At 45.4% G+C, this 18,349-nt stretch overlaps 1 pseudogene; it reads right to left on the reverse strand.

Moving 5' to 3' along the window:
* Positions 1-443: 443 nt before the first annotated feature.
* On the reverse strand, positions 444-14,769 carry LOC129045016 (sodium/hydrogen exchanger 3-like; annotated as a pseudogene).
* Between the last annotated feature and the right edge of the window lie 3,580 nt (positions 14,770-18,349).

The raw sequence follows: 18,349 nt of genomic DNA on the forward strand, positions 1-18,349 counted from the left end.
AGAGGTGCAGCGCTGGGAGGGGCCTGGAGTCTTGCCTGGGGCATTACTTTTGCAAATTCATTTTGCGCGGGCCTCGGTTGGTTTCCCTGGCAGCGATTCCAATGGAAGCCACCTTCTAGCCGGCATTTCCGGCCCGGCAGGTGTCACAGCGGGGTCTCTCCTGCCCCAGGACGTGCGCAGTGCTTGGCACAACGGCGGCAGCGATGCCAGCTTCAGCAGCGCAGTATGGCCACTCAGGCCCAGGCCCCGGCCTGGGTTCGCGGCTTCGCGGGTTCGCGTTTAGTGCGGCTCTGCTGGAGTAGGCGCAGAGCTTTGGGAGTTCTGAACCCCTAGGCGCGGGTCGGGCGGGGGCGCCCAGGAGCTTCTCGGAGGCCGCAGTGGGCGGCCCATGGGGACAAGCGTCCGGTCAGGAGCATGTCAGAGCCGGTGTCACATGGCGTGCACTAGGGGAAGGCAGCCTGGGGTCGCTCCTTGGGGCCATCTGCCTGCAGGAATGGGTCCACCGACTTGTAGCTGAGCTGCAAGGGCGTCAGGCAGCGGAAAGTGCCAGGAGAGTGGGGGATCTGCACGCAGGCCCTCTGTGAGGGCACCACCATCTCCCCAGGAGACAGCCAGGGTGGCACTCTGGCGATGAGGCTGGGGTCCCAGTACTCGCCCGGACACCACCCCCTCCCTTGTCTCCTCAGCATCATAGTTGGGGGCCTCCTTCGTGTCTGAAATTTGCAAGTCTTTCTCCTGAATGGTGAAAATGTGCACGGGGCTCTACCTGGGCAGCTTCCTATTGGGGATGCTGCTGTTTTACCGCTTCTGGGCGCTCTTTGGCTTGTACAGCTTGGCTGCCTTCTTGTTCTGGTTGATCCTGAGCTTGGTCAACTTGAAGGACTCCAGGTGCTTCCTCATGGACCTGTCGAAGATTTCCTGGTCCTGCTTCTTGTCCTCAGTTGGTGTGGCTGTAGCGATGCCTGTACTCCTTCCCGGGCTTGCACAGGTACTGCTGCAGCGTGTGGTGCGCGACCGGGTCCTCCCCATACGGAATGCTCTGCCACGCTGCTCCAGGGACTGAACGTCCAGACAGATGGCACTGATGTTCTCCCTCAGAAGGTAGGAGACAGAGGCCGCCGTGGTGGACGATCATGGCATGAAGTCCATGTTGACGACCTTATCAGTACTTGGGGAGCTGATGACGGCCACGGACCTTAGGCACTCTCCCTTGGTGGCTTAGCTGATGACATCCTTCAGGTTCAGCTCATGGAAGACATTGAGGATCTCATCTCAAGACTTCTGGGTTAGCCTTCTCATGAGAACTCCACTGAGGAACTTCCTGTCAAAGTGGGACCACGTCTCTCTGAGATAATTGTTCCTGATATGCCTGGATATGTCCTTGATGGCCAAGAGGATGTGGTTGAAAACATGGTGGTGCAGCTTCTCATGGAGCTTGGGCTCCTGGTGCTCACTCCTCTTCACCTTCAGCCACTGCACCAGGGGCTTGATGGTCAGGCCCCGGAAAATGATTGTGAAGAAGATGATGACAGTGGTGCTGACAAACAGGTTCTTCTCCTTGACCTTGTTTCTGTCCAGAAGCACGACCAGGATGAAGGCCATGGCCCCATGCAGGCCTCTACAGGACATGACCACCTGGTCTATGATCTCCAGCTGCATCAACTCATAGCAATACAGGAGCCAGGACTGGATGACACCATGGCTCGGTACCTGAAGGTGAAGGCCAGTGCAGGAGGATGAAAGCCAAGTTCCACGTCCAGATGAGCAAGTTGATGGTCGAGATGCCCAGGGATATGAAGATGGTATAGGCGCCACTGGCCAGCATCTTCACGGTGTAGTGCATGGTGGTGGCCGACTGCTCCAAGATGTTGGCCTTCATGTACTTATGACAGCAGATGCCACAGAAGATGATGGCCAGGATGGCCGACAGCAACAACTTCTCAGATGTCCTACAGACAGGTAGGAGATGAAGAACACGAAACCAGGCTGGATGATGTGCACATGCTTGGTGAAGTGGGTCACCAGTGACAGCAGGAAGGCAAAGACCACCCCACAGTCATGCCCCCCAGGCTCACCACAAAGGACACTACACCTTTGGCATGGTCCACGCTGGTCACGTTGTCATCACCCAGTGTCATAAAAGATTGAAACACATTGTACAGAGTCATTCAGTAGCAACTCCCTGAAGATGATGATGAACAGGACCTCATTGACATGAATCTCCTCAAACCCAACCAGGATGGCTGCTGGGTCCACAGTGGTGATCAGGCTGCCGAACAGGAGGAAGTCCAGCAGCCCTATCTGCAGGTTGCCCATGAGCCTGCTAAGGGAGATGCCATAGAGGGACAGGATGGTGGTTGCTGCATTGCACATGGTGCTGATGACCTGGTACAGCAGGATGGTGCCCAGGTTGCCAAAGAAGAGCCTGTTGGGCATGAAGTAGCCGGCATCTAGCTTGATGGGGGGACGTCAGCATGAAGTCGCTATGTGGTCGGCCACCCAGATGATGCTGCCCATCACCAGGCCCAGGACGATGAGCAGGGTGCTCTCAGGGACCACAGTGGTGACCTTGTGGGACAGGTAGAACCAACCTTGGCCAGTCTGACCACAAGGATGCAGATCGCAATCATGTACTGGTCCTTGACATTCAAAGGCGGCCACGTGGGAGCCCCAACTCACATCATGCACACTACTGTGCTCCTCCTCGACACCCCCTCACTCATAGCCACCCCAGCACCAGCGCCACTGCCATCAGCAGCCTCCGGCAGCAACATCAGTGATGCGTCTCCGTGCCAGCCTGGGACACACATGTTGTGGGGAGTCCCAGCTGTGCTCGTCTGATGCACCGTGTCTGGGTATCATGGGTATTGTCTGTGGGATGGGCCCTAGAGTTCAGCTGTCATCTCTTCATTTTGTTTGTTTGTTTGTTTGTTTGTTTTTTGATGGAGTTTCACTCTTTGTTGCCTTGGCTAGAGGGCAGTGGTGCGATCTCGACTCACTGCAACCTCCGCCTCCTAGGTTCAAGGCATTCTCCTGTCTCAGCCTCCCAAGTAGCTGGGATTACAGGTGACTGACACCACGCCCAGCTGATTTTTGTATTTTTAGTGCAGACAGGGTTTCACCATGTTGGCCAGGCTGGTCTCGAACTCCTGACCTCAGGTGATCTGCCCGCCTCGGCCTCCCAAAGTGTTGGGATTACAGGCTTTTTGTCTTTTAAGCTTTGCCAAGATAAATGCCTTCTGTTTGAAAAGGATGATTTTCAAGAGGGCCAGAACCTCCTTTCCGGTTCTAAAGGAAGCTTGGGCCAGGGCCCCTTGAGCTTAGGGGAAGGCATGAGTGTGAAAGTGATGGGAGCAGGTGGTTTTCATAGCTGGATGATGTAGAATGCATCGTGGAAGGGTGGCTGCAAGTGGCTTTGCTTAGCATGGCCACCTGGAAGGAGGCTTAGGGTCTTCCAAGTGGCCAGGGCCTTGAGGGGATTAACCCAGCCTCTTGGTTCCAGTTATGTATGTGTTCTTGAGTCAAATGAGCCAGGGTCTATATCCACGGTGATTCCAGCATCATGGCCAAGCCTGAGTCCTCCTCTGTCTGCAGAGGGATGACATAGAGGCCATGCCAGGGATTTCTGTCCCCGCATCACACAGCCGATGTCATGACCTTGAAGTGAACAGTAAGCCCGCTGATGAAGGGGTCTGTGGGGAACCTGGACTATGAAAAGAGGTAGGGCACTGGGTCAGCCACGCATCCCCTGGGTCCCTTCATTCCCCTTGGCACAGGGAAGTTCCTCTCCTGGGGAGGAGAGGCTTGCACCCTGCCCCTGCTTCTGCCCGCTACTCTGCCTGGTTGTTATGGCCACTTGGCTCAGCCTCCCTTGCAGCTGTGGCCTCATGGGAAACTCAAAGTCTCAGGAGGATCCAGAAACCAAGACTCTTGGGACATGGAATTTGGCAATGCCCTGGTCAAAACCATCCAGAGGGAGAAATCTTTACAAAGATCTCCTAAGACTGCAAATGGCAAAATGTTTCCCAGTCTCCAGCATCCCTTTCTCAGCACTCAAGGGAAGACGAGAGGTGTTAGTATCTGATCCAGCGCTGCATCTCCTGTGAAATCTTGTGATTTATAAGATCCAGCAAAGGCTTTAGTCAGGCTAGGAAGAAATTCTGAAACAGGGGATTCCCTGCTGCAATGCCTGTATTCCAGCACAATTAGGAAAGACTTCAGGAAGAACAAAGGAAGCCATGGTGCAAAGGTGTGGCTGACCCAAACATTTCAGCTTGAAGAGTCTTGGCTGCTGGTGGGAACGAGAAGCAATGGTGTTGTCTGCTCCAAGTCCACATGTAATCGATCTATCTACATATATATGTACATTTTTTGCTTTTTTAAAGAACCTTTTAGGATAATTTTTTTTTTTTTTTTTTTTTGAGACAGAATCTCGCTCTGACACCCAGGCTGGAGTGCAGTGGCGTGATCTTGGCTCACTGCAAGCTCCGCCTGCTAGGTTCACACCCTTCTTCTGCCTCAGCCTCCCAAGTAGCTGGGACTACAGGCGCCCCCACCACACCCGGCTAATTTTTTGTATTTTTAGTAGAGACGGGGTTTCACCATGTTAGCCAGGATGGTCTCGATCTCCTGACTTTGTGATCTACCCGCCTCTGCCTCCCAAGGTGCTCCGATTACAGGCGTGAGCCACCGCACCTGGCTGAAACAAATTTTAACCTAAAGATACACAGAACTCAGGTACCGTCAGCATGCTCTAATGGCCATCAGCCTATCCCTTCTCCCCTGTAATATTATGCTGAAGCAACATGCAGACATTATATGATTTCATCTGTAAATATTTTAATACGTATCTCTAAAAAAAAAAGGGACTCTTTTCAAGAAACATAACCAGAACATTGTTATCGTGTTCTGTTTAATATGAAGCCTTAGGCCTTGGAGTGATGAATAGTGTTCTCTAAGCTGGTCACTTCCTTTGCAGGGTTTACCCTCTGTGCTCAGTGCTGGTCAGTGGGTAGGACAGTTGGTCGAGGCTGAGCACATTAATTCAGCTCCAGTCAGACCCTGCTGTTTATCTCAATCTCTCTCTCACTTTTGAGACAGGGTCTTGCTCTGTCACCCAGACTGGAGTGCAACGGTGTGATTCCTGCTCACTGCAACCTCTGCCTCCCAGGCTTAAGCGATTCTCCCACCTCAGCCTCCCAAGTAGCTGGGACCACAAGTGCACGCCACCACACCCAGCTAATTTTTGTATGTTTTGTAGAGACAGGGTTTCACCATGTTACCTAGGCTGGTGTCTGTGTCTCTCTCTCTAACGTTTTATTTTCATTTAATTTTTATTTTTTATAGAGACAAGGTCTTGCTTTGTTGCCGAGGCTGGTCTTGAACTCCTGGCTTCCAGTGATCCTCCCACCTTGACCTCCTAGACTCAAGAGTTTCTAATCAGGAGACACTCATGGAAGAACAGGGTAGGCCTCCTGGGGATGCTCTGGGACTGGAGCCTTGCCTCAGCCTCTTTATTTTAAACCTTGGTCTAAAGTCTTCTGTGACCTCCCGGCTGAGTTCAGATTACACAAGCCTCAAATCCCTTTGTAGCATTTAGAAAACTGTAGTCACAGAATTCTGTGCCTAGCTGTATACCTACCGTCTTGCCCTTGAGAACTAAGTGCCTTGAAGACAAGGGTCCTGTCTTGCTCAGATCTTATCCCCAATACCTGCCACAGCTTGTAGCACATAGTAGGTGCTCAGATCAGCTTTCTGAAATGAAGCAGAGAAGTCAGGGCACTTGGGTTCATTCACTAGATTTTTTTGTTTTGTTTTGAGACTGAGTCTTGCTCTGTTGCCCAGGCTGGAATGCAGTGACGTGATCTCTGCTCACTGCAAGCTCCACCTCCTGGGTTCACGCCATTCTCCTGCCTCAGCCTCCTGAGTAGCTGGGACTACAGGCACCTGCCACCGTGCCTGGCTAATTTTTTTTTTTTTTTTTTTGGCATTTTTAGTAGAGACAGGTTTTCACCATATTAGCCAGGATGGTCTCCATCTCTTGACTTCGTGATCCACCTGTCTTGGCCTCCCAAAGTGCTGGATTACAGACATAAGCCACCGCGACTGGCCCATTCACCAGATATTTACTGAGCACCCACCCTGTGCCAGCCACTGTACTAGAATCAAGGAAGACAGCAGTGGTAGAAAAGGAGAGGAAAATCCTTATCTTCTCAGAGCTTACATTCTGCTGGAAGACAACGGATGGGCAAGGAGATGGATGAATATGTGCTATGGGACCAAGCCTTTGCTCCACCCTCACCTTGCTGGATAACCTGGGGTATCTCACTCCACCTCAGTGAGCCACAGTTTTCCATTTCTGTCAAATAAGGAAGAAGGGCAAGATGGTCTCCTTAGAATTCAAGACGTTCCCAGAGGGTCTGCAGGGATTTCTCAAACATTGAATTGTCTTACATCCAATGTCAATGTTTTAAGCATACTGAGGACCCTGTTTGTTGCTTGGACAGGGTTGTGTGGGCAGGAAATTCGATGCTCATGTTTCAGGAAAACCACTGGATCCAATGATTGCCAAGCCCCACCCCAGCTCAGATCAGCTAATCAGGGACCCCATGCTTCTGCATTATCTTTTTTCTGTTTGTAAAACAGGCACATCCTGGGTGCTTCAATATTGAGTTCCAGCTGAATCAGCCCTTCCAAAGTCACTGCCCAGGGTATGGAGCATCCCTAGCTCTGGGCTGTGAACCCTTGTCTATCCTTGTTACTCTCACCAGAACCTAAGGCTCAATGGAAGATAAATAGCAGGGGTCAGAAATTTGAGGGTTTGCATGTGGGGAAACCCAAGGGCTCCAGCATCACTTGGAGGACAAGAAATAAATGGAGATAAGTGGGGGTCTTTGTCTGGGCTGGTGCAGGAGCACTTCTTGTTTTCACAGACAGCCCTCATTCCTGCACAGCTATGATCCTCATTGCTTAGCTGGGTATCCCAATGTTAGAAAAGATCACCAAAGAGCTGGGTAATGGGGTTCTGGGGTCAGGCTGGACTTGCCTCCAATCTCAGCCCTACTGTGTGGAGCAGTGGAACCCTCATATGCTGCTGGTGGGCAACCAATTTACAGAGACAAGTTTGGCAGTTTCTTGTGTAACTTACCATTATCATGTGACCCAGCAACTCCACTCCTAGGGATCTACCCAAGAGAAATGAAAACATATTCTCACACAAAAACTAATACACACATTTTCATAACAACATTATTCATAATAGCTCAAGACTGGAAACAACTCAAATGTGCACCAGCTGAAGAATGGGTATGTAGACGTTTGTGGTCCATCCATGCAACAGAACTTTATTTGTCAATAGACAGGGATGAAGCAACAATGGACATTACCACATGGAGGAACCTCAGAAGCATTACATCATGTGAAAGAAGCCCACCATAAAAGGCCACAGAGTATATGATTTCACTTAGAGGGAATGTGCAGAAAAAGGCACATCTGTACAGTCAGAAAGCAGATTGGTGGTTGCCTAGCACTGGGGGTGGGAATGGAAAATTGACTGCAAACAGGCAAGAGAAATGTTTTCAGGGTGATAGAAATGTTCTAAAACTGGCTTGTGATGATGGTTGCCCAAATCTATAGATTCACTGATCTAACTGTACATTTATTGTGAGCAAATTTTATGGTGTGTAAATTATACCTCAGTAAAGCTGCTGAAATATGCAAAATAAAACCCAAAACTCACCCCTTGATTCTTCCTAGCTGTGCAGGCTGGGACAATCAACACCAGTTCCCTGAGCCTCAGTTTATCTATGTGTAAGATGGGCGTGTAGTAATGGAACCTCGCGATGAGCATGCCAGGAGGATTCATCTAACAGAAAATACATGGAAAGACTTTTGCTGGGAACCCAGCACCTGCACAGGGCCCTCAATTATGTGGGTTGTTGGTGTCATTTCCATGGAACCAAAGAGACTATAGCCACAGATCTCCTCCTTGCTGACATCTGGTGGGGCTGGTGTTGGCTTTGTTCACTGAGCATTTCCAGCGCTCGGCATTCACTGTGCACTTTAAACATTCTCTAAGCATCATGGACAAGTGAACAAAACAGAGCCCCTCTACAGGTGTCCAGCACCCTTTGGGGAATCAGAGAAGAAAACTGGTGTTTGCAACCCTGTGTGATGGGCACATGTGCTGTAGGATCCCAGGGAGAAACAAACTGGCTAAAATGGGCATGTGAGGGGCTCCTCAGAGGCGGCTACACTTCTGTCCTTGCGTGAACCCTGCTGAGCCTGATTCTGGAACAGATCAGGACAGGAAGAGCTTTCAAAGAGTTTCTGTTTCAATATTCTTTTCACTGCTGAGGAAACTGAGGCTGAGAAAGGGGTAGGAACTGGCTCAGGGTCTGTGGTGGGAGTGGGATTTGAATGCTGTCTGACCTTGAAACCTGTGTTAGTATGAATCCTCCCAGAAGCAGGCACCAAGTTAGGATGAGATCAGCAGAGATTTATTGGGGGATGCACCTATGCAGGTTAAGAGAGGGGCCAGGAGTGATCAGGGAGAACCTTCAGACTGCCATGTGAGAGGTGAGAGGGGGAAGGAAGGAAGGTAGGGCAGGAGGAGTCCGCAACACAGCACAGCTCTAGGAACATTTGGCCATATCAGTTGGGAGTCTCTGGTGGACTGTTGACTGTTAGAGGATTCCCTTGTCCTGCAGGAACAGGTGGCACTAGTACCCTGGCATGCTCGGTTCTGGCTGGGAGCAACCTGTAGGAAGTGTGGCCTCCGGTGCCCAGGCTGGAGTGCAGTGGTGCAATCATGGCTTACCGCAGCCTTGACCTCTTGGGCTGAAATGGTTCTTCCACCTCAGCATCCCGGGTAGCTGGGACCACAGGCATGTGTAACCATGCCCAGCTAATCTTTTGATTTCTTGTTGAAGGTCTTGTTGTGTTACCAAGGCTGGACTCAAACTCCTGGGCTCAAGCAATCCACCCACCTCGGCATCCCAAAATTCTGGGATTACAGATGTGAGCCACTGGGCCCAACCAGTTGGTTGTATTTCTATTGGATAGTGCTGGTCTAACACAGGTTTTCTCAGCCTCAGCACTGTTGACATTTGGGGCTGAATCATTCTTTGTGTTGAGGGTGGTCTTGTGTATTCTACAGTGTTCAGAAGCCTCCCTGGCCTCCAGCTACTAGACGTCAGTAGCACCTAGTTAATCCTCAAGGCATGGCAACCCAAAGTTTCTCCAGACATCGACAGAGTCACCCCACTTGAGAACAGAGCACATGTTGTGTAGCCACAAGAGCCTATGGCTTACCACATGCCAAGCACTGGTATTAAGGACAGGGTGTTAGGGATACAAACAGGGAATGAAAAGTCCTGCCTATGTGGCACTTACTTTAGTGGGAAGTAGAGACAATGAATAAGTAAATATACATTGTCCCTGGCAACACGTGCTGTGGTAAACAGTGAAACAGGAAAGGGGACAAGGAGCACAGGGTGGTATGTGCTAGCAGGCCTCCTGTTGTGTGTATTTCATCAGGGAGGCCTCACAGAGAAATTGAAGAGGGAGGAAACAAGCTGGATTCTGAGAACAGTGTTCGAAAAAGTGGCAGGGGCCAGTGCAAAGACCCAGAGGTGCACATCACTGAAAACAAGGGGGAGATCTCTATGTAGTGACACGAAAAGACGATTAATCAGTGAAAAATTTGTAAATGGGGGCCTTGAACTTAAACTAGGACAAATGATACACATCTTTCTGGTGAGGTGGGTAAACCTTTTTAAAAATAGCTTTATTGAGGGCCAGGTGAAGTGGCTCATATCTGTAATCCTAGCACTTTGGGAAGCTGAGGTATTTGAATCACCTGAGGTCAGGAGTTAGAGACTAGCCTGGCCAACATGGCAAAACCCTGTCTCTACCAAAAAATACAAAAATTATTTGGGCATGGTGATGCGTGCCTGTAGTCCCAGCTACTCGGGAGGCTGAGGCAGGAGAATCGCTTGAGTCCAGAAGGCAGAGGTTGCAGTAAGCCAACATCACGCCACTACACTCCAACCTGGGTGACAGAGCAAGACTCCATCTCAAAAAAAGAAAAAAAAATGCTTTGTTGAAATATAATTCACATGCCATAAAAGTCAACTCATTTAAAGCCTAAAATTCACTGGTTTTTCTTATGTACACAGAGTTGTGCAACCATCACATTTGCTTTAGAAAATTTTCATTACCTCTAAAAGGAACCCCATACCCTGTAACCATTACTCCCAAATTCCCCCAGTCCCCCACTCAACCCTAGGCAACCACTAATCTACTTTCTATCTCCAAATTGGTCTATTCTGGACATCACATAAATAGAATCATATATGATTTTTTGTGACTGGCTTCTTTCACTTAGCATCATGTTTTCAAAGTTCATCATGTTCTAGGATATATAAGGACTTCACTTCTTTTTATTGCTGAATAATAGTCCCTTGTAGCAATATACCTCATGTTGTTTATCCATCCATCAGTTGATGAGCATTTGAGTTGTTTCCAATTTTGGGCTGTTACATATAATGCTAAGATGAACATTCAACTGCAAGTTTTTGTGTAAACATATATTTTCCTTTCTCTTTGAAGTAGCTTTGCTGGGTTATGTGGTAACTCTTATGTTTAGCAATTTGTGGAACTACCAAACTATTTTCTAAATGGTGTGGATCATTTTACAGTCCCATCAACAATGAATGAGGGTGCCAATTTCTCCACACCCTTGCCAATGCTTCTTTCTGTCTTTTTGATTAAAACTATCCTAGTGGGTGTGAAGTAGTATCTCATTGTGGTGGTGATTTCCATTTCTTTAAAAACTAATGATATTGAGCATCATTTTAATGTGATTATTGGCCATTTGCATACATTCTTTGGAGAAATGCCTATTCACATATTTTGTCTATTTTTAATTGGATTTTTTATTGAGTTGTACGAGTTTTTTTATTACATATTCTAGATAAAAACACTAACGCATATATAAATGGCAAATATTTTCTCTCAGTTTGTGGGTTGTCTTCTAACTTTCTTGATGGCATCTTTTGAGACACAAAAGTTTTTAATTTTGGTAAAGTCTAATCTGGCTATTTTTCTTTTGTCGTACTTCAAAAGCTTGGCCTATCCCAAGTAGTAAAGTTTGACTTATATATTTTTCTAAGAATTGTATAGTTTTAGCTCTTATATTTAGCTGTACTGTCCAATTTCAATTTAGTTTTGTGTATGGTGTGAGGTAGGGTCTAACTTTATTCTTTTGAATGTGGATAAACAGTTGTTCCAGTATCATTTGTCAGAAAAACCATTCTTTCCCAATTGAATTGTCTTGGATCCTTGTTAAAAATCCATTTTTTGTAAATGTGAAGGTTTATTTCCAGACTCTTTATGCTAGTGATCTACCTATGCCAGTACCACCCTATCTTAATTACTGCAGCTTTGTAGTTAGTTCTGAAATTAGGAAGTGTGAGTCCTCCAATTTGTTCTTCTCTTTTCAGATTGTTGGCTATTCTGAACTCCTTGAATTGCCATATGAATTTTAAGTATGCCCATTTTGCAAAAATGTTAGCTGGGATTTTGACAGGGATTGTATTAAGTCTGTAGATTTGGAGAGTATTGCAATCTTAATACTAAGACTTCTAATTCATAAATATGTACTATTTTTCAGTTTATATCTAATTTACCTCAACAATGTTTTACAATTTTTAGAGTACAAGTTTTGTTCTCTTTTGTTAAATTTATTCCTAAGTATTTTATTCCTTTAAATGCTATTATAAATGGAATCACTGTCTTAATTTCAGATTGCTCATTGCTAGTGTATAGAAACACAACTGATTTTAATATATTGATCTTGTACACTGCCACTGTGCTGAACTATTTAGTTCATTTAGTTATTTAGATCTTCCTAAACATCGTCTATATAAAAGCTTTATATACAAGATCATGTCATTTACAAGTAGAGTTTTACTTCTCCCTTTCTAATAATCTATATGCCCTTTTATTCCCTCCCCCACTTTTTTTTTTGAGAGAGTGTCGCACCATTGCCCAGGCTGGAGTACAATGGTGCAATCTCGGCTCACTGTAACCTCCACCTGCTGGGTTCAAGCGATTCTCCTGCCTCAGCCTCCCAAGTGGCTGGGATTACAGGCATCCACCACCACGCCAGGCAAATTTTTGTATTTTTAGTAGAGACGGGGTTTCACCAAGTTGGCCAGGCTGGTCTCGAACTCCTGACCTCAGGTGATCCACCCGCCTCGGCCTCCCAAGTGCTGGGATTACACGCGTGAGCCACCATGCCCTTATTTCCCTTTCTTGCCTAATTGCCCTGCTCTAGAACCTTCAGTAGAAGATTGAATAAATGTGGTGAGACTGGGCATCCTTGTCTTATTCCTGATTGTAGAAGGAAACCATTAGGTATAATGTTAACCATGGGGTTTTTATAGATAACCATTATCAGGTTGAGGAGCTTTCCTTCTATTCCTATTTTAGTGGGGTTTCTTTTTAATCATGAAGGGGTGTGAATTTTGTCAAATGCTTTTTTCAGTGTCTATTGAAATCATCATGTGGTTTTCTTTCCTCTTTTATTCACATATTACATTAATTTTTGTGTGTCAAATCAACCTTGCATTACTGGGGTAAATCCCATTTGGACATGGTATGTAACCTTTACATATGTTGATGGATTTGGTCTGGAAGTATTTCCTCAGGATCTCTGTGTCTATAATCATAAGAGATGACCTGTAGTTTTCTTTATGTCTGTCTGGATTTGGTATCAGGGTAATATTGGCCTTACAGGATGAGTTGGGAAGTGTTTCTGACTTGGGTAAATTTTTAAATGTATTTCAGGATAGGTAAAGCCTCAGAGTGGGAGAAGGATATCAGTGAGTAAATCTAGGTGAACAGAAAGTGAACACTATGAAAGTGCAAGAGTCAGAGAAATGTACCATAAGTTTTTTACATTTTTTTCTACCAAAGGATATGAGATATCACTGAACTCACTACAATATAAGCATGTTGAAAGAAGCAGTTATTTTTAAAGATTGTGGTTTTGTTAGTAATCTCCACTCCATAAGCATGCTATTCCAGAGGCATCTGAAATCCAATGTACTCAAAAATTATAATTTTTCCCACAAATCTCCTGCTTTCCTGTAGTCTCCATCTTGGTAAAGAGATGCCTTTCATGCCATCACTCAAAATGATCTGTCAATCATTTTGGATTTTCCCCCAACCCCATGACACCTAGAAATGACCAATTCTAGACAATATGACTTCTTAATATTGGTTTTTGTTTGTTTGTTTTTGAAACGGAGTCTCGCTTTGTCACCCAGGCTGGAGTGCAGTGGCGCAATCTCGGCTCACTGCAACCTCCACCTCCCGGGTTCAAGCGATTCTCCTGCCTTAGCCTCCTGAGTAGCTGGGACTACAGGCATGCACTACCATGCCTGGCTACTTTTTGTATTTTTAGTCCAGATGGGGATTTCACCATATTGGCCAGGCTGGTCTTGAACTCCTGACCTTGTGATCTGCCCACCTTGGCCCCCCAAAGTGCTGGGATTACAGGCATGAGCCACTGTGCCCAGCCTCTTAATATTGTTTAAATCTATCACCCACTCCATCTACACTGATTAGGACTTAATTTAGGGCTTCATTAGCTCTCAACTGAGCAATTTTCATGGCCTAGTTTTGATCCTCGATTCTTGCCTTTCACTCTTTCAACCCATCTCTCCATGATGCTAGTTTTTTTCAACTTTGAAAAAAGTTTAAGAAAACTAGATTAGGGTATCATATTTTTACATTATTCCGCAATGATGTTTAAGCAAGGGGAGAAGTCACACAAAGTTCTAAAATAATTTTATGTTCGACTCTAGAATGCATTGCAATGAAACCTCACCAATGAAGGAACTAAATGAGAGAAATGAACTAAGTTAGTCTAAACATGAAAAATTTCCTTTTTGAATAGATTTCTTTTTTGATCAGCAGAACTCAGCAGAAATTACAATGTTCCTATATGCCCCTCACTCCCACAGCCTTCTCCTATCACAACCTGCACCAGAGTGGTACATTTGTTACAACTGATGAACCCCACAGTGACACATCATTTTCACACATAAACTGAAGTTTGTAATTTACATTAGGGTTCACTCTTGATGGATCTGAACTAATGCTTAATGACGTGTATTCACCATTACAGTACCACACAGAATACATACACTGTGCTACAAATCCTCTGTGCTTTGCCCATTCATTCCTCTCTCCCCTCAGATCCTGGAAAACACTACACTTTTTACCATCTCCATAGTTTTACCTTTTCCAGAAAGTAATTCGGGATTTTATAGTATATTGCCTTTTCAGATTGGCTTCTTCCACTTAATAACACACATTTAAGGTTCTTCCGTGTCTTTTCATGGGTTGATATAGCTCATTTCTTTTTTGGTGCTGAATAACAGTCCATTGGCTGGGTATAGTAGAGTTTATTTATACATTCATCTACTGAAGGACATCTTGGTTGCTTCCAAGTTTTGGCAATTATGAAAAAAGCTTCCATACACATCTGTATGCAGGTTTTTGTGTGAACATGTTTTCAACTCACTTGGGCAAATTCCAAGGAGCATAATTGCTGGATCATACAGTAAGAATATGTAAGAAGTTGCCAAACAATCTTCCAAAGTACCATTTTGTATTCCCACTGGCAGTGAATGAGAGTTCCTCTTGCTCCCCGTCTTCCCCAGCTTTGGTGTTGTCAGTGTTTTGGATTTCAGCCATTGTTAACAGTCATGTAATAGTACGTCACTGTTGTTTTAATTTGCATTTCCCTAATGACACATAATGTGGAGCACAGTTATCTTTTGAAAACATAGAGCTGATCATGTTATTTCTTGTCTCAAGGTTCTATAATGACTTCTCCCTGTCTATAGAATAAAATTCAGACTCCTTAGAAATGCTCCCAAGATTATGCATCTCACATTCTGGCCCCATTTTACTCATCTACAACCTCACCTCATCTTGCAACATCTCTGGTACTTCTAACCTCTAAACATCTGCATCTGCAGCTTCAGAACACATCAGCTTCTATATTGTTGCTCCTGCTCTGCTCTACTTACTGTCATGTGCACACATGGTTACCTGACAAGCACCTAATCACCTTTCAACATTCAGCTCCAATATCAACTATTCCACAAAGTTTTTATACCTACCCCCTTTACACTACTACCTACATCATATATTGCACCCATAACAATTTCTTTATTTTATTTTTATTATTTTTTTGAGACAGAGTCTCACTCTGTCGCCCAGGCTGGAGTGCAGTGGCACAATCTCGACTCACTGCAAGCTCCGCCTTCCGGGCTCATGCCATTCTCCTGCCTCGACCTCCCGAATAGCTGGGACTACAGGAACCTGCCACCACGCCTGGCTAATTTTTTATATTTTTAATAGAGACAGGGCTTCACTGTGTTAGCCAGGATGGTCTCGATCTCCTGACCTCGTGATCCACCTGCCTCGGCCTCCCAAAGTGCTGGGATTACAGGCATGAGCCACCGCACCTGGTCCCTTACAATTTCATTTTTTACTAAACTGAAGGGAGCACATCTGATCTCTATCACCTAGCACAGTGTTTTGCACATATTGGTACTCATTAAAGCTTTGTTCAAGGAAAGAACAGATATTTTAGTCTTTCAGTTGATCCTCAGAACAAACCTGTGCTATAGGTAAGGTATTCTCCAAGTTTTAGACATTAATAAATATTTGGTTATCCTCTGTGTTAGCTGTTTGTGTTGCTATAAAGGAATACCTGACACTGGGCAATTTATAAACAAAAGAGGTTTATTTTGGCTCATGGTTCTGTAGACTGTACAAGGGGTATAATGCTGTTATCTGCTTCTGGTGAGGGCCTCAGGAAGTTTACAATCATGGTAGGAGAGGAGCCATCATGTTACATGGTGAGAGAACAAGAGAGAGAGAGAGGAAGGAGGTGCAAGGCTGTTTTTTGTTTTCTTTTTGTTTGTTTGTTTGTTTTTTTTTTAGACAGAGTCTTGCTCTGTCGCCCAGGCTGGAATGCAGTGGCACGATCTCAGCTCACTGCAACCTCTGCCTCCTGGGTTCAAGCAATTCTCTTGCCTCAGCCTCCCGAGTAGCTGGGACTACAGATGCGTGCCACCACACCTGGCTAATTTTTGTATTTTTAGTAGAGATGGGGTTTCTAGATGTTGGCCAGGATGGTCCCCATCTCCTGACCTCGTGATCCACCAGCCTCCGCCTCCCAAAGTGCTGAGATTACAGGCGTGAGCCACGGTGCCCGGCGCCCAGGTTCTTTTAAACCAGATCTCATGTGAACTCAGAGTAAGAACTCATTCATTACCACAAGGACAACATCAAGACATTCATGAGGATCCACCCCCATGATCCAAACACCTCCCACTAGGCCCACCTCCAACACTGAGGGTCACATTTTAATATGAGATTTGGAGGGGACAAAATATCCAAGCCATATCATGCTCTAAAAGTTTGTTTAGAGGGATGTTGGCTTCTCACAAGAATCCCATTCTGATTCACTCCAAATGAAGTCTACCAACGTTTATCCAACTCATAACATACATGCACATACAGGAATCTGCTATAACATGAGTTTTTATTACACTAATAGGAAAGATCATTAATTCGGGAATCTGAATTGCATTGTACAGACTTCTAGTGATCCTAAAGGGAGGGCATTACAGAAAGGAAAGCTGTTTCTTGTAGCACAGCTTGTTTGAGTGTTGTTGCACCATATTTCAAAATGAGGGGTATTACAGTAATACAAGGTACCAGGCTAATAATACTGCTGGTGATAGTGGTAAAGGGTCATTGCTCTTAAATAAAAGCTAAATTTAAAAGCTGCATTGCTTATATATGACTTTGTATGGAGCTCTCTAACCTTAACCCCCTTTCTTTCACTCAAACAACTGCTTTCATAATCTTGGATAACATGAATTCTTAAAAACATACTTACGCTACATCAAATAAGACTGTCCTATAGAGTTGCCAGCATGTGTATCCCTGAAGCCAACAGTACTCCTACCTACACAGGTGCAGCTCTAGCAACAGAAGTCAGGTGTCAGGATTGCAAAATGAACATGACAGAAATAAAGACATGAGTGACTATGACTGCCCAAGGAATCTGGAGTGTTTCCTTCACCACAGTGTTCTTCCATAGTGAGACCCTGAAAATAAAGGCTGGAGGAGGGTAGAAGATAACAAACAGATTTGCAAGTCCTTCACCTATAATGAGAATGGATAATTCAACTATATGCCAGAAGAAAAAGCACAACCCCATTCAGCATTAATTGTGCTGGAACTTCCACTGTAAGTCTGGGTCCAGTCAATGGGGTAATTTCCAATATCCCAAAAGAACCAAGGTTGATAACCAAAGGTGAAAATGTTTCCCTCTAGAAGATAGTTATGCTTCTCCTCAGGAGTAGAAATCACTGTAGCAGAGGACAAAATGAGGCCATGAAATCTGGTTAAGCCAGACTGGATGCCTAGAGGGTAGCTGAGGAGCAAATGGAAGCTGCAGCAGGACAAAGACCCAGCCAGTACTAAAAGCTGGGTCCATGAACAGCTTCTTGAAATGGTGTGTGGTCATGCTTAGCTGAGCATACTGTGGGACTCATGATCTTGGAAAATGAAGGGGCAATGAAGACTTAAAGATGGGATGGAAAATGATGCAAGAACAGCTAAAAAAAAAAAAAAAAAAAAGGAAGAAAATAGAAAGGGAAGAGGAAACAAAGAAAACAGAAAGAAGCTGGCCATTGTGGCTCATGCCTGTAATTCCAGCAATTCAGGAGGCCTAGGTGGGAGAATCACTTGAGGTAAGGTTGAGACCAGCCTGGGCAACAGACCCTTGTGTCTACAAAAAATTTTTTTAAAAAATTAGCTGGGCATGATGGCACACACCTGTAGTCCCAGCCATTCAGGAGGCTAAGGTGGGAGGATCACTGGAGCCCTGGAGTTCAAAGGCACAGCAAGCTATGATTATGCCACCGCACCCCAGCCTGGGCAACACAACCAGACCCTGTCTTAAAAAAAAAAAAAAAAAAATGGGAGCAGGTAGAGAAAAAAGTATTTCCATAATTCTTTACAATTAAAAAATATATCTAGCTCTTAAGAGTAATGACACCAAAAAGATTTCTAAATCAATTCCCAAAGCATTTATCTCATCTCTTCTGAAAAAGTTCTAACAACACAACTCCAAAGATAAAATGGAAGGTACACAAGGCAATAGCGCTGAATACGTAATTTCAGTAACTCAGAATTTGCTCCATCCTCTGCTCTAAAAAAGCTTTGCCACAGAAGGGCAGTTACCTTT

The sequence above is a fragment of the Pongo pygmaeus genome, chromosome 8, assembly GCF_028885625.2.
Source record: "Pongo pygmaeus isolate AG05252 chromosome 8, NHGRI_mPonPyg2-v2.0_pri, whole genome shotgun sequence".
NCBI lineage: Eukaryota > Metazoa > Chordata > Mammalia > Primates > Hominidae > Pongo > Pongo pygmaeus.